Raw genomic sequence first — 17,362 nt, forward strand, 5'->3', positions numbered from 1 at the left:
AGAGCCTTTATAATGCCTAGATCCTTGAGGAGGTGCATCAGTGACTGACATTCTAACCACCAGACCCACTCGAATTCAGCCAGTCAGAAGCCTGGAGTGTCCGGGCCGCAGGTGGCACACAGGAGTTCTTTACACCAGCCACCAAAATTCCGTAATTATATGGTGTTCTGAACCATTTTATTAACATTGTAGATCAATTGAGACTATGAATTACCTGGGGATAATGATAAATAAGATACTCAAAATATAGAAAAAAAATCTTTGTGCTGTAAGAGATCATAAGAAGGGCGGAAAATTTGCAACAGAAGAGACAGGTCCCAAAGCTTTGACTTTGGAAGAATGCAGCTTATATTACACATCTCCTCACCCCACCAGCCTTTTTGGCTAGAGACAACTTGGATCATTTTTGTTCTAGTGGATTAGTTAATATATTGACTATGCATGCATAAGTGGGGTTGGACTTCCATAGATGCCTCTTATCTTTAGGTGATTATCATACCAATTCATTATAGTCATTCAACAGTTCTGAAGGTTTCCTGGGGCTAGGAAGATATTCCTCTGGTGGGTTAGGGGATTGCATCCATTATTATATATATCAGTGATTTCTTTCTGGTAGAGAGAATGGCTGATATGGCCCCCAGGACATTCTTTACTTTTAAAAAATGACTTATTGGCTTTCAAAGTTGGGGTGATTATACTTAACACTGAGAAAAGCTCAGTCATAAACAACAAAACATATTCTAAATTATATGACACAAAATGCTTACTAGTTTAAATTAGAGAAGAAAGATGGAAGTTATGCCTTTTTTCTCCCTTCTCAAAGTCTCCCAGACTTCTATTCTTCTTGTTCAAAAACTATGTAATTAAGAATGATCAACCTTTTCCTTTATAAAGATGAAGATAGTAAATGTTTTCCTACTATAACTTTGACATACGAATATAATGAATAACTAAATTCTATTAAATGATGACTAGATGAATTTAGGTACTTGAATGAGGAATTTAGCTAAGTATGTTAAATAAAAAATAGCTTGGGGTGTTAAGTTGTTAAGCATCTGCCTTCAGCTCAGGTCCTGATCCCAGCGTCCTGGGATCAAGGCCACATCAGGATCCCTGCTCAGCAGGAAGCCTGCTTCTCCCTCTCCCACTCCCTCAACTTGTGTTCCCTCCCTCTCTGCGTCTCTCTCTGTCAAATAAATAAAATCTTTAAAAAAAAATAGTTTGAACATTTATATAAATAATGGTTTCACTTAAGGTCAGTTATGTCTCAGTAAGTTGGTTTGGGTGGTACCCAGCTTTATGGTAAAGTTTTTGTTTAAAAGAAAAAAACCCACATTATTGCAGTATAATTAATAATGCAATAAAATGCTCTTATTTTACAAGTGTTCAGTGAATTTTGCTAATTCACACAAGCGTGTGAATACAATCTTATTTAAGACCTTCCCGTTATCCCAAGGAATTACCTTATACCTCTACGTAGTCAGCACGCCCAACCATTGCCTTCCATGGCCTCAAATACTGGTCTGCTTTCTGTTACTATAACTTAGTTTTGCTTTCTCTAGAATTGTGTATAAGTGGAATCATATAGTGTATACCCTTTTGTGTCTGGTTTCTTTTTTTCAGCATAATATTACTGATACTCATTTGTTGTTGCATAAATCAGAACTTCATTCCTTTTCACTCCTGAGTAGTATCTGTTGTGTTGATATCCATGGTTTGTTTTTGTTTTCTGTTAGTTATGGACTTTGGGGCTGTTTCCATTTGGGGGCTATTATGAATAAAGCTTTCATGAACATTCTTGTACAAGTCTTTGTATGGACATGTGTTTTTACTGCTTTGGGATAAATACATAGAAGTGAAATGCCTGGCTAAAGATTTTTCTTTAAAAATTCTTTGTTGTGGGTCTCCTGGGCGGCTCAATGGGTTAAGCGTCTACCTTCAACTCAGGTCAGGATCTCAGGGTCCTGGGATCGAGTCCCATGCAGGGCTACCTGCTCAGCTGGGAGTCTGTTCCTTCCTATCCCCTAACCTCCCCCCACCTGTGCTCCCTCCCTCTCTCTCTCTCTCTCTCTTGCTTGTTTTCTCTCCAATAAATAAAATCTTTAAAAAAATTAAATTTCTTTGTTGTATTTAATATTTTTGTTTATTTGGTAATTTGATCTATTTTTGCATCAAATAAATACCCCCCATTTGTAATTCAACCATTTGATCAAAGTTCTTCTGGTAGAAAGGAGCCATTGTCTTTTCTTTTTCTTTTTATCTAGTTAATGTTTAAATTGGCAGACTCTGGCAGTAGTCCGGATCTACTGCGATTTCTTTTGTAGTGTTTGCCCGTATTTCTGGAAACTGGAAGCTTTTCCTAGTTCATAAAAGGATAAGAGGAAATACTTTCTCTGGTAAGGTTTAGAAAGACAAAAATTGGAGACAACAGGACAATTAAGACTCAGGATCATCAGCATATGAATTGGGTGGAAAGATGCCATTAGGCAAAAGGAGTATAATGGATGCAGAGGAAGGAGGCTGAAGTCTCTTGAATAAAGGCAAAAATGTAAATGCCAAGTATGGAACAAGCTTCAGAATCATTCGTCTTCAAGACTTGCCATCACTTAAAATACAAACATGTAGGGGCACCTGGGTGGCTCAGTTGGTTAAGTATCTGCCTTTGACTCAGGGTTCTGGGATGGAGCCCCACAGCAGGTGCTCTGCTCAGTGGAGAGCATGCTTCTCCCTCTCCCTCTCCCTGCTACCCTCCCCCTCCCCCCTTGTGCTCTCTGTGTCAAATAAAAAAATAAATAGAATCTTAAAAAAAAAAAAAAATGCAAACATGTCTCCTTACCCCGGGTTCTTTAGAAATTTTCAGAGGTGAAAACATTTAGGTATATGATACTTTCCCATGAAAAGAAAGTAGACAGAGGGTGTTTTTTAATAGCTCCTTATGTTGGGTGTGTTAGGTCAGAGAATCCTTTCGTGATGCTCAGAAATTGTTCCCCTTTTCTACCACCCCCCCCCTTTTCTTTCTTTCCTTCTCTTAAATCCAGATATAGGCTAGTTGATCTAGTGCTGTATCTTGAAAAAAAATGTCCTTTAATATGGCATTTTACTAAGAGTTTGTTTGCTTAGAAACAACAGGTATTCATATCAGTTCCAGTAAAAAAGAGATATGGAGAAGGTTATATCACTTAATTGAAGATAGGAAATGTGGCTAAGCTTCATGGGGGCTGGACCAGGAGCTGGGAAGCCATTGGGAACTCAAGAATTCTCTGTCTCTGTCTCTTTGGATCTTACTCGGTTTTCCTTTCTCCTTTGCCATGTCTCTGTAGTATAGTATCTTTCTGCTCTATCATTCCCTGCAAGTGTCCTTCATTCTCCTTTCTACCGGATACTTTAACCTGCTGATCCATAGCCCCTGCTTCTTATGAACAACATGGCTTTCCTTGACACCAACTCTGATCTCATCTCTCTGTGGCTTTTCAGCTTTTCTTGACCACAATTTATATGCATGGTAGTTTAAATTCTCAAGAGAGATAGAATCTAACTGGCAACATGCCAGTAGATTTACAGGCATAGGGAAAATTTTCCATTTTTTTTTAAATTTAAAAGTTATTATTTATTTATTTGACAGACAGAGATTACAAGTAGGCAGAGAGACAGACAGATAGAGGGGGGAGGCAGGCTCCCCGTTGAGCAGAGAGCCTGATGCGGGTCTCAAACCCAGGACCCTGGGATCATGACCTGAGCCGAAGGCAGAGGCTTTAACCCAATGAGCCACCGAGGCGCCCAAATTTTCCATTTTTTTATCTAGTATTTGTGGCTAGGGTGGGGGCAGAGTCATAGAGTACTAATCTGGCCACCAAGTCCTGCCCTTTAAATAGCTGATATGAGGGGCGCCTGGGTGGCTCAGTGGGTTAAGCCGCTGCCTTCGGCTCAGGTCATGATCTCGGGGTCCTGGGATCGAGCCCTGAATCAGGCTCTCTGCTCAGCGGGGAGCCTGCTTCCTCCTCTCTTTCTGCCTGCCTCTCTGCCTGCTTGTGATCTCTCTCTGTCAAATAAATAAATAAAATCTTAAAAAAAAAAGAATGGTATTAAATAGCTGACATGAGTAGGGCAGTTTAAGGGAAATTTGGACATAGCAGGCTCATTGAATGAGATGTCCACTGTGAGTGGACTTCTACTTCCTGGAAATCGTAGAAAACCTATTCTATTGGCAGCAATCATATAATGCTAAAGTCCAGTAGATGGGTATGCAAACAGGTCAGTGGACCAGAGCTGTCACACTTGGCTTCCAGTAAGACTTCAAATTTCTCAGTCATTTTGAAAGAACAGTCTTTCCTTAAAAAAAAAAAAAAAATAAAGAACATCCTTTCCTCAAGTCTAAGTAAAATTGGCTAGATTGCCAATGGCCAGCTAACTGATTTGACTTAAAACAGCTACTGTTAATGAGCACTGGAGGAAACATAAAGAACAAGCAAAGAAGTGAGTCAGTTTAAGGGATAGTGTCTCCTGACCTGCACTAGAAATAGAGAAAATATCTGAATTTGGCTGTGTCTGTGGAGCTGCCCTCATCCTGTCTCATGGTTTAGGATCCAAGCTGTGAAGCTGAAACCTGTATTTGGACTAGTGTAATGTTTCATGATAGGTGAGTTTAATGGAAGCCAGTGATCAGCTTTTGAGTTACTTTGTCTTTAACTCATCAGGGTGTAAATGGGCTTCAAGGTAATTTTTAATCTATATGTAAATTAGCTATTTCTGTAACAGCCATAGTATGAATTTGAGTGTGTGCAGAAAAGAGGGATTTGATGCAAGCAATATTTTGAAAATAATGTCAAGAAAGGCTGTACAAGTGATACATGACATTTAATGAATTTGAATATAGGATATATTAGGACCCTTTCAATGAAATTATTGTCATTGAAAAATTTCTGAAGTAATATGTAGAACAGAGAATGAAAATAAGGTTTTATTGTTGGTTGTTAAGCTATGTTAAAGGTCACACAGTTTTCCATTAGAGATCTTCCATTTGGCAGATTTTAAATAAAAAGTTGATTGAATTTTTACTGAATTCATTTTTTACTCAGATAGTAGAGTGACTTAAAATCAAACTTTTATTATCTGATACAAAATAATATGCTTTAAAAAAATTTTTTTTATCGTGTCATGTTAGTCACCATAAAATACATCATTAGTTTTTGATGCAGTGTTCCAAGATTCAGACGAATGGATAAAGAAGATATGGTCCATATATGCAATGGAATATTACTCAAAATAATATGCTTTACCTATTATTTAAACCTAGGTTTATAAGTAGTCTTTCTTATATTTATACTTATAGTGTGACATGCTAAAAATCACAGAAGCCCCAGTTTCTCCTATTTTTAGTTAGAAGGAAAGCTGTATAAATATTTTATATCCTAAATCATCTAATCAACGACTTCTTTTTAAAGGAACAGTGTAGCACAGGGAAATGTTCTGAAGGATATTAAAAATTACAAGCATTCAAAATTCATTCTGAAGTTCAGGGACTGTTAGACTCCAAAAGCAGTTATCAATCTAAGGAACCCACTAGAAAGCACAGAAGGATACATACTTTGTTATTATGGCTACCATTTTCTATTCTCTAAAAGTGTAGTTAAAACGAAGGTAGGAAATTGTATTGGGGGTCATGTCTGTACCAAAATTAATTTGGTAACTTCAAAACAAAACCTAAGTCACAGCACCTCAACTCTTGTGTTTAAAACTGGCTTTAATTCTGTATGCTTTGAATTTATTTCCAGAGGGGGGTAAATACATTTGTTAATGATTTGAATCATTGTCATTAGGCTTGATCTACATCTAAAATACAAAATCATTGTCATTAAGATGAGTGTGAAACACCCTTAGGAAGAAAGAACTTCTGTACTTTACCAACTTATTATTTTGATTGTCCAGGGATGTGAAGTGCCCTAGCTCTTTAAATATTAACTCAAAGAATTTTTAAAATTCTGACTTTATTTGTATTTATATAACCCCCTGGAGTTTAAGTACTGTGTTGGACAGTTCTCACTGTGAAGCAACTCTCATGCAATTGTATTCTTGCTGGGAAATGATTTTATTGCATCAGAAAATGAATGAGCAGGGACCAGTGAGCTGTGTCTGCTGATGGACTATAATTTGCCAACTGTGATGTCAAAGCAGATCTGAGATTTGTGACAACAGTTGGTGATTGCCCTGCTCTGCAGTTCTGTGGCGGCAATGAACCCTGCCAGGCACAATCTAATTCCACGTTTTGCACACATAAGTTTAGTTTACACTATCGTATGTGGAAAGCTTTCATGGGCACGGGGAATATTGGCTGGAATTATTGAGTTGGTACTGCATGTTTCATTACCGATGGCACTGGAATGTATTTCTACATTGTCCAAAAGAAAGAGTTGTACCCCGTTCTATCAAAAAATGGATAGGAAGGGAGTGTTCACACTGTCTATATTAGAGGCTACATACTCCCTGGCACAGATGATAGCTATTATTTTTACTAAACCCACCATCAAGGTTTTCTGATGGCATTGCCTTAAAAATAAGACCAATGTGTTGTCTGTTGGTTTATACACTACTTTTAAGTAGCCTGTCTTTCAGAACTCAAAACAGTTTGGTGTAAACCAAGTTGATTTGGCTGCCTTCTGAAGAAAGAGGTGCCTCTGCATAGGGTTTTCTCCTCTGACTCACAAAATTCGGAAAATAGCCTGGTGGTTTTGGCAGCCACGTTCTTTTGCAGAGTATTCGTGAGCTTGGTGCCCCAGGGAAAAATGATGCTGCGGGTAGGCAGACTTGTGGTACCCAGTGAACTTTGCCCTCAGATGGCATGCTGTCCTTATGTGACACAGCAGAAAGGACTTTGCAGATGTAATTAAGATGAAGACTTTAGGGGCATCTGGTGGCTCAGTGGTTAAACATCTGCCTTTGACTTAAGTCATGATCCCAGGATCCTGGGATCAAGTCCTGCATCTGGCTCCCTGCTCAGCAGGGTGTCTGCTTCTCCCTCTCACTCCACCTGCTGCTCCCCTGCTTGTGTTCTCTCTCTCTCTCAAATAAATAAATAAAATCTAAAAAAGAAAGAAAGAAAGAAAGAAATGGGAACTTCAGTCCCACAACCACAAGAAGCTGAATTCGGTTAACAACCTAAATGAGCTTGGGGAGCAGATTCTTTCCCAGCACCTTGAGCAAGGAATACAGCCCTACCAAGACTTTGATTTTGATATTGTGAGACGCTAGGGGGAGGACTCCAGGCCAACCCACATAGCCTTTTGACCTTTAGAGACTGAGAAAATATATTTGAACTGTTTTAAACCACTAAGTTTGTGATTGTTAGAGCATCAATAGGAAACACTATCCCTTCTTGACACATTCCCATTCTCCTGGTCAGATTCTGTCTACATCCCTCGTCTTATATTCCTCCCTATTTAAGTTAATTCTTCTAACTCCTGCACATTCTATGACTTATATACCATCCTACAACACATTATAACATCTATTAGCATCCTGCAACTTCTGCAAGTTATATGATTCCTATAATATCCTCTAATAACCTACAACTTCCATGATATACACAAAATGTATCTACAAAGGTAAGAAGCATGGCTGGGGAAGTAGCTCATCTGATCTAAGTAAGCTGTATCTCTAGAAGTGGCTGAATTATATCAATATGTTTTAAAAATATGCTGTCTCCTTCCCACCTTCATATTTTCTGCTGACAGTCTTTTCCTGCTAAGCAATTGATTTTTAGTAGTCTGCAATTTAAAATCAGTAGACTGAAATTTATCATATGAGACCATAATGTTGGCTACTTTAAGGTTGTCATTAACAAACTCCAGCACTACTTGCTCAATAGAGAATTGCCTCTCTTCGGTCCACTTTAACTCAGAGAGCAAATTAACTCATTTGTTTACTCAGAAATTTGCTTCTGGAGTTAGATGGAAAGGATATGAGTTTACAGCTGAGTTAACTACGGCTAGGAGAGCCCTTTCCATTAATTGCTGGCTATTGCAAGAAGCGTGTGATGTCCATTATTTCTGTTTCCTTTGCCAATTTGTGAAAACACCCGGAGGTTTAATAAGTGAATGTGCCTTTGCATCCCGAAATAAATAAGCAGGACAGCCAATTACGGATACATACACATAAATAAAAATTATTTTCCACATTTGTGCCTGCAAAAAACCCCCAAACAAACAGACTTAGATGACATTTGTAAAATTTCCCCTCAAATGGTTAGTGTTGGGAGGTTCACTGGAATTAGGAATGGCTGTGCGTTTCCTCATCTTTGGAGTCACAGAGCTGTGTGTGACTCCCAATTCCATCACTTTCTGGTGTATGATGCATTGTGTTACCTAGCCCCTCTAAACTCTTCACCGTGGTGGTAAGGATCTATCTCTTGAATCTCTAAAGTATGGGACACGGTTCTCCCAAATGCCGTTCATGGTGGTGCTTTCACCAAGGCAGTCCGTGGTCAACACCTTTTCTTTGATAGTTCTCCACACGTAGCACATTTTACGTGACACATTAAGCTAATAGGAATCTCAAATCACTTCTCCCCCAAATATTTAGGTTAGAGGCTTTCTGTACATCCCCAAAGCAGTAAGAATGATGAAATGGGCAAGAGAGAGGGAACATGGAGAAGGAAGCTGAGATGAGGACTGGATGTATATGGAAGCTATCCTATGTAGGTTCTTGGAACAATTAATGTAAAAATGTCACAGACATTTGCCCCCTAGAGCCAAATTATTTTAAACAGTATTTATTTATTTTAGAGGGAGAGCACGCACATATGAGTGGGGGAGGGGGAGAGGGAGAGATAGAATCCCAAGCAGGCTCCATGTCAGGATCTAGATGAGATCATACCCTGAGCTGAAATCAAGAGTCAGACAACCAGCTGACTGAGGCACGCAGGCACCCTGAAAAGTCTTTTTAAATATAAGTTTAAGATGTTTTTTCTTAGGTGCTATCTCTTGTATGTTAAGATCACGTCTTTCAAGTCAAATCTCAGACTTGAATCTGAAGTTCTTTCTTGAGCATCTGAGAATAGAAATTGAGCTTCCATATATGCCATGTTTCTGATGGTGGTAGGGCATGTCAAGATAGGTCTGAATGTAAAGAAAATTATTAGTTAAAATTTTCTGAGGATCTCAGACAGAGAACTGTCTTTTAAAATAGAGTACTAATAGTTTTCCTTTACTAGAAACTTAAATTGCAAAAAAAAAAAATTCTGTTTGTTAAAACCTGTCTTCTTTTTCTGCTTAGATAGATATCTGTCCTGCCAGAGGCAAGTTGGAAATGTGCTTTTTATCTCAGTAGAGGACATTATGCTGATCACTTTAGGTAAAGAGTTTCATTGTCTTCTAAACAACAGTTTGTCAGATAAAAAAGCATGTTATTTTCTTTTTAAAAATAACTTAAAATATGAATAATCTTTGGTGAGTTTGTCTTAGCTGGCAGAGAAGGCATGTTAAACTGTTTGTATCAAATAAAAGACATTTTTTTTTTTAAAGAAGGTGGGGAAACTTAACATTTCAGAAGTATTGAATTTAGAGTCAAAAGTCATAAAAACCCAGAAGTCACCCTAAGTTTCCTGTGTCTTTCTCTCTCCAAATACTCGGTGTCACAAGTTCGGCACCTTCTTCCTCTTTCCCTTCCGTTTAATGTTTTCTCCTCTCTCCCACCCCACCCTTGTAATCTTTCTTCACACCTCCACTTTCTCTTGACCTAGACCTTGTCAAATCTTCTAACCGGTCTCCCTTTTCCCCTTTTCCTATCGTTGCTCTCTCCCTGCCCCCACCACAATTTATCTCTACAGGTTCTTTTTCTTTTCTTTCTTTTTTGTTTTTATCACGAAAAACTGTATTTAGATTTAGCCAGCTGGACTCAGTTTAGATGATCCCAATTTTGTTGGCAACATCCAAAGCATCATAGTCAGGGGCCAGTTGAACGTATGCCTTCTTCTCTCCATCAGGCCTGATTAAGGTGTTGACCTTGGCTACATCCATGTCATAGAGCTTCTTCAAGCCTGTTTGATCTGGTGCTTGTTGGCCTTGACATCCACAATGAACACAAGTGTGTTGTTGTCTTCTCTTTTCTTCATGGCTGACTCAGTAGTCAGGGGGAACTTGATGATGGCACAGTGGTCCAGCTTGTTTCTCCTGGGGGCGCTCTTTCGAGGGGATTTGGGCTGCCTTCGGAGACGCAGAGTCTTGGGTCGTCGGAATGTAGGTGATGTGAGGATCTTCTTTTTTTTGTGACTGTGGACGCCTTTCAGCACCGCTTTCTTGGCTTTCAAAGCCTTTGCTTTGGCTTCGGCTTTGGGAGGGGCAGGGGCTTCCTTCTTAGCTTTCGGCACCATCTTCATAAAAGGGCTCTTTTTGTTTGTTTGTTTCTTTCTTTCTTTTTTTTTTTTTTTTGAGAGAGACCACACGTGAGCAAGTAGCTGTGGGGATAGGGATGGGCAGAGGGAGAGGGAGAGGATCTTTTTTACCCCAAAGACTTATTTATATATTTGAAAGAGATAGAGAGAGCGTGGAGGTAGGGAGGTGGCAGAGGGAGAGAAAGTCCTAAGCAGACTTCATGCTAATTGTGGAACCCAACTCGGAGCTCTATCTAATGACCGTGCGCTCACAACCTGGGTCAAAAATCAAGAGTTGGGCGTTTTGCAATGCCAGGGGCTCATGATCTGGCCTTTGAAATTTCTGTTTTCAGCCCTACTGTCAAGCCCCCCCACCCATTCCATGCCAGAAGTAGCTTGCTATTTCTAGCATCTACCAGGCTGTATAATTCGATGTGTGTTCACCCTGCTTTGATGATCCTTTCTTATAAGGATTTTCCTTATAATATCCATCTTATAGACTGAGCTCAGTGCTAACTCTCTGATTCTCTTTGCCTAACCCACATAAAACTGACTTCTCCCCTCCTCAAGTCTCCTCTGTATTTTGTAGAGACTTCTGGACAAAGCGCCAGTCATATTTTATTGTATTTGTTCACACAGCCATTTCCCACTTCCAGACTTAATCCAAATGTGATTAAAACTATCTTATCTGGGGCACCTGGGTGGCTCAGTGGATTAAGCTGCTGCCTTCAGCTCTCAGGTCATGATCCCAGGGTCCTGGGATCGAGCCCCGCATCGGGCTCTCTGCTCTGCGGGGAGCCTGCTTCCTCCTCTCTCTCTGCCTGCCTCTTGCCGACTTGTGATCTCTGTCTGTCAAATAAATAAATAAAATAAATCTTAAAAAAAAAAACTATCTTATCTACCCAGTAGTAAGGTGCGTGGCATCTAGCATGCACTTGTCACATATCTGGATAAAAAAGAAAGGAATGGGGAGACGTGGGATGGAGTTATACGCTTCCCAGGTCTAAGAATTCAGACAAGACACATAATCTCTCTGAGCTTAATTCTATTCACCTGTAAAATGACCATAACATTGTCACCTCTTTCCATTGCATTTATTTGTTTATTTTTAGATTTTATTTATTTATTTGAGAGAGTGTGTGTGAGCAGGGGGAGGAAACACAGGGAAAGGGAGAGGGAGAGGGAAAGAATCTCAAGCAGACTCCACATGGAGTGCGGAGGCCAAAGCTGGGCTGATCTCACGATCCTGAGCTCATGGCCCCCAAGCCGAAACCAAGCGTCAGATGCTTAGCCAACTGCACCACCCAGGCACCCCTCCACTGCATTGAGAAGAAAAGCGTTCATACGTAACCTCTAAGCACCAGCCCTGTACAATCTACTATCTGCTTTCCTCTGGAACTTCATTTCAAGTCTCCAGCCCCCCCGTTCCTAGTTTTCCAGAGGAATTTGCCTTCCAGTAGGAATTTGCCTCCTGGTAGTTCACAGAAGGTGCCAAACTGTTTTCCTACCATTCCCAGCCTCCTTGCACATACCACCTTTGCACTTGCTGATTCCTCTAAATGGGAGGCACCACCCCAAACTTTACAGGGGAACCTGTTTCTCATCAAACATCCCCTTCTCAGAGAGGCCTTGACTAATCCCCTCTCCAAAGTAGGTCTCTCCATGTTATGCTTAGTGATATTTTTTATTTTATTGTATTTTAAAAATTATTTCTTTATTTATGAAGATTTTATTTATTTACTTGAGAGAGAAACAAAGACCACAGTTGGCAGGGGGCAGGTGCAGAGAGGCAGAGGGAGAGGGAGAGGCAGGCTCTGTCAGCAGGAAGCCTGACGTAGGTCTTGATTCCAGGACCCTGAGATCATGAACTGAGCTGAAGGCAACCGCTTAACTGACTGAGCCACCCAGGTGACCCTCTTTTTTTTTTTTTTTTAATAACTCCATATTTTGTAGTATAATACAATTCTGTACTATAATATATAAAATATGTATTTGTACTAAATATATATTTAGTTTTCTGTTTTGTTTTATTTTTGTCTTGTATTTCCCACTGTACTGTCCCCTCTAGGTTAGTGGGCAAAGAGAACATTGGTCGTATTTCCTGTTTCATTCCTAGGGCCTGACACATAGCAGGCACTTCATAAATATTTGTGGATAATATGTGAACTAACCTCTAAGGTTGATTTTGATGACCAGGTAAAGTATGTGAGGGACATTTATGAACCAAAAGCACTACACAAATGCGAAGCAACGTTATTATCATGCCAGGGCAGGCATTGAGAAACGGGGAAGCAAGTGCCAACTTCCATTTTCTCAGGAAATGAACGTATAGCTTGACAACAAGTAATTACTCATTTTCCCAGTGTGAAATCACAGTCTGAGTGAACAGTCCAACAAGAGGGGACTTTATCATGCCAACAGAAGGTACTCTTCACATTTTCTGCCATAAGTGGAATCCAGGTTGACAGAGAAGTTGTCTTCATACTTCCAGTGAAGGAAGAGGGTGGTGCGGGCTCTGGGACCCAGCATCCAGCCAGAGGAGATGCCTCTTCATATATGGATGGCTGTTCCCTCTACTCCGTCTGTTTTTAGGGTGAAAAGACTTCAATCTGGGCAATTAATTAAAATAGGGTATATCTCGGGCAGGTAAAACACCAGTGCAGGATTGGTAACATGACCAGAAGAGGAGAGATGGACTATGATTTTCTGCATGGTTTTTCCCAGCAACATACCTTTTGTTTATCTGATTTCCTCTCTCTGTACCCATTTTCCTTATCTGTAGAATGAAGGATAATAGTATTTATTTGATAAAGCTGATGTGAACGATAAATCAAATATGTAAAGAGTTTGGAATAGTGTCTAGCATGTAGGAAGCTCTTAAGAATTGCTATTTTTATTGTCAACAGCCCATCTTTTCTTATAAATGTGGATCAGGTTTACAGGACTCAATTTTTCCCACGTAGGAAGAGTAGGAGAATAAGGTAGATTCTCAATATGTCACCTACTGGCCAAATGCATTAGCCCGAGTATATGACCAGGACTCAGACTTTTTAGGGTGCTCCTGTTTATCAGATCAAAACCATCTTTCCTAGGCCCTTCTCCCTCATGGCTGTTGTATCAGAAGCAGGAGGATAATACATCTTTAGGTTACTTTCCCAAGACTCAAGGGCTCTAATAATAATTAACTCACTCTTATATGACATAAAAATACATTTTAATAAATTATAATATTCTTCTGATTAGACTGTTATTTGGTTTACAGTTATTTTTTATTTTTAATTTTAGGCTTTAGAAAAGTTGCAAAGATAGTATAGATATTTCTTCTAGGTTCTTCACCCAGCTTCCCCTAAGGTTACTGTCTCACATTATCATAGTACAGTGATCCAAACTGAGTATGTACCTTGCTGTAATACTATTAGCCCAAGTACAGACTTTATTTTGATTTTCACAATTTTCCCACGCATGACCCTTTTCTGTTCTAGGATTCTGTCCAAGGTCCCACACTGCATTTAGTTGACATATCTCCTTAGTCTCCTCTACTCTGCAACTGTTTTTCTCTTTCCCTGTCTTTATGACCTTGACACTTTTGGAGAGTTCTGGTCAGCTTTTATTTTGAAAACTTAAGTCCTCAGTTTGGTTTTATCTGGTGTTTTCCCAGGACGAGATTGGTGATATACATTATTGAGAAGAGTAACACAGTAATGAGCCTTCTCAGTGTAAGATGTCCTATTATGGTGTGAGCTTTGATTGCTTGGTTCAGGTGGTGGCTGCCAGGTGTCTCAACTGTTATTATTTTCCTCTTTGCAATCAATTGATATCTTGGGGAGAGATACTTTGAGACTATGCAAATGACTTGTTTCTTCTCAAACTTTCATCCATTAGTTTTAGCATTCATCTGTGAATCTTGCCTGCAATAATTTGTGGTGTTTTAAGAGTGATTTTCTATTCCCTCATTCTTCCTTCCCACATTTATTAATTTGAATTCATTTGAATAAAGAGCTGTTTCTTCTCCATCTACCTACTTATTCAATTATTTACATCAGTGTAGATGCATGTATATTAACTTGCTTTGTTTTATGGGTTATAATGCAACGCTATCACTTTTTTGTTGCTCCAATTTTTCTACTTTTGGCCATCATGAGCTCTTTCACGTTGGGTCCTGTGGCCTTTCCATATTCTCCCCACCCCCCTTTTATTTTTGGTTTATTTATTTATTTATTTTTAAAGTAATCTCTACACCCAATGTGGAGTTTGAACTCATGACTTCAAGAGTTTCACAGTCTTCCCACTGAGCTAGCCAGATGCTCCTCTCCCATTCTTTTTTGAGCACTTCTACTTTTTAGAATTTTAAAATGCTCCAGATTCATCTTTTATTTACCCTGCCTCAGGCTTAGAATCAACCACTTCTTCAAAGAACCACTTTGGTTCTTTTTATTGGAGAATGGTTTTTAGGAATAAAGATCTGAACAGTAGGTGGGCTCATTGCTCCTGGGGTGTTATTGTTCTTTCTTCTTTCCTTATTTGTAACTTCTTTCCTGAGCATGAGAAACTTGGTCCTTAGTATGTTTACTTATTTTGTTTAACCCTCGCAAAAGATCAAGTGGTTTCAGAATTGCTATTCCCCTATCCCCAAGAGAAACTGACAATAGTATGAGTTCAGAATTTTTAAAAATTCATAATACATTCTGTGCTAAATCATACTTACTATCCACACGGTAATCATGTTTTTTATTTTTCCCCCCAAGGAAGGACAACCTTTACTAAAAGTATTCTCATACACAAATGCAAAGGTGCTTCACCTACTCCATTCCACTTCCTAAAAACTTCAAAAAATTATCTAGTAAGTATTGTTTGGAAGTTAAGGTTGGAAACACTGTATTTAATGCATAGTTTATAGTATATGTTCATACCTTACTGTTTTGGGGAGTATATAGTTCTTTTTTTTAAAGATTTTATTTATTTATTTGATAGAGAAAGATCACAAGTAGGCAGAGAGGCAGGCAGAGAGGAGGCTCACCACTGAGCAGAGAGCCGGATGTGGGACTCGATCCCAAGACCCCGGGATCATGACCTGAGCCGAAGGCAGAGGCTTTAACCCACTGAGCCGGGGTTCAGGCACCCGGGGAGTATATAGTTCTAAATAAAAAGTAAAAGATGCCGCATAATTCCTTTAGTTTTTTTTTTTAAGTCAGAAATAATAACATTCTTTGCAGAATATGAAGATATAAATCTGCTCTGGGAATCATGACAGCTGTCCTTGAGATTCAGGGGCTCAGATGAACAGACTAGGTGAAGTAAGAGCTCTTACAGAATGCTATGTGAACGAAGGCAATCCCCGTTTGTGGGAGATGTGCACATGGGTGAATGCACACACACATATGCATAGGCACGCATGTGTGCATGTACACATATGTGTGGGCACACATGTAGTCCAGGCCAATGGCTCATTTTCCAAATCAGTTTCTTCATCCAATTAATGGAATAAATATGTTCTTGATATGTGCTTTCTGTTTGAAACATCTGAGCATTTTGAGGAAGGAACTTTGTGAATATATGTGTGTGTGAGTGTGAACCTTTTGCAGTTGTGTTCAAAAACAGCTTACATGTTACCCAAGATAATGTTACTTTACCTTATAGGCACATCTTAGATGATGATAAGTGATATTTCTGGTTTGAGCCTATTCTTTATCACTCTTGGCTCTGAATAACTTTGGGCTCTTTCAGATTTATTTTTTTTAAGATTTTGTCTTTTTATTTAACAGACAGAGATCACAAGTAGGCAGAGAGGCAGGCAGAGAGAGAGGAAGGGAAGCGGGCTCCTTGGGGAGCAGAAAGCCCAATGCAGGCTCGATACTGGGACCCTGGGATCATGACCTGGGCCGAAGGCAGAGGCTTTAACCCACTGAGCCTCCCAGGTGCCCCTCAGATTTGTTTCTAAAGGGTAAAAAATTTCTATCCCTTAAAGAATGAAGCTTAGAAGAGGTTAAGAATGTGTTTCAAGGATGACAGTAACCCCAAAGAGGACTCCCCCCACTCCAGACAGCTCTTCTCCCCTAACACAAGATGTGAAACAATCACAGCATTTTTTAAAAAAAGATTTTATTTATGTATTCGGCAGGCAGAGAGAGAGAGAGAGTGGGAAGCAGGCTCCCTGCTGAACCGGGAGCCCAATGCGGGGCTCGATCCCAGGACCCTGAGAACATGACCAGAGCCGAAGGCAGAGGCTTAACCCACTGAGCCACCCAGGCACCCTCAATCGCAGCTTTATTAACATAACTTGTCACTGAAAGTTCAGAGTTGAATCTTGAGTATTGAGGAAATCTCACAAAGGTGCAGAGTACTTAAGATCCTTGACAACATTTTTGTGAGTTGGTTAAAGATGCTGTGCTCTTACTTCAGTCGCACATTTAGAGAAAGGGGAGTCCCCCTGAGAACAGAGGCATGCGCCTCTAAGAGCAAGCCAGTGACAAACCATCCTGCATTGGCAGTGAGTCTGCCCCTCCTCCCATCCCTCCGTCCCCCATCCAGATTCCCTCCGAGACTTGAAGGCAAGACCATGATAGAAGGTTGTGATTTGGTGGGATGCATACTAGACTGGAATCAGAAGACCTGGTTAGGAATCCAAACTCTAATCAAATGCAGCAATACCTCTGAAAGCATTTGTACCATATCGAGCACCCACTGGCCCTCAGATGTCGATTTTGAATCTGAAATTGAGAAGTCGAAGCTTTGAAAGTCAAGGCTTACTCTATTTTACATGCACTGTTTAATAATAGGATAAAAATACTTGCTAGAAGAGGTCAGGCTTTTAATAACCCAATATAGTGAATCTCTTAATTCTTAATAAAAAAGAAGTATAAAAAGGTAAAATAATCTAGCCTATAATTATTCTGCCAAGTCATGAGGTGTAAGCAGGTAATTTCCGATTGTTCTATAACTGTACTTTGAACCATAGATTGCATTAAAAGTCAGGGTAGTAATTTTTCAGGTCTCCCATGG

General features: G+C 39.7%; 1 long non-coding RNA gene and 1 pseudogene across 2 annotated transcripts in view; one reads left to right on the plus strand and one right to left on the minus strand.

The window, feature by feature from the left end:
* The window catches only part of LOC309846003, a 162,424-nt gene that overhangs the window by 45,501 nt on the left and 99,561 nt on the right, over positions 1–17,362 (plus strand). The window lies entirely within an intron of this gene.
* Positions 9,864–10,363, minus strand: LOC309846344 (large ribosomal subunit protein uL23 pseudogene; annotated as a pseudogene). Its single transcript has one exon. The product of its transcript is annotated as a large ribosomal subunit protein uL23 pseudogene (transcript).

This window comes from Mustela nivalis (assembly GCF_964662115.1).
Source record: "Mustela nivalis genome assembly, chromosome: 13".
NCBI classification, from domain to species: domain Eukaryota; kingdom Metazoa; phylum Chordata; class Mammalia; order Carnivora; family Mustelidae; genus Mustela; species Mustela nivalis.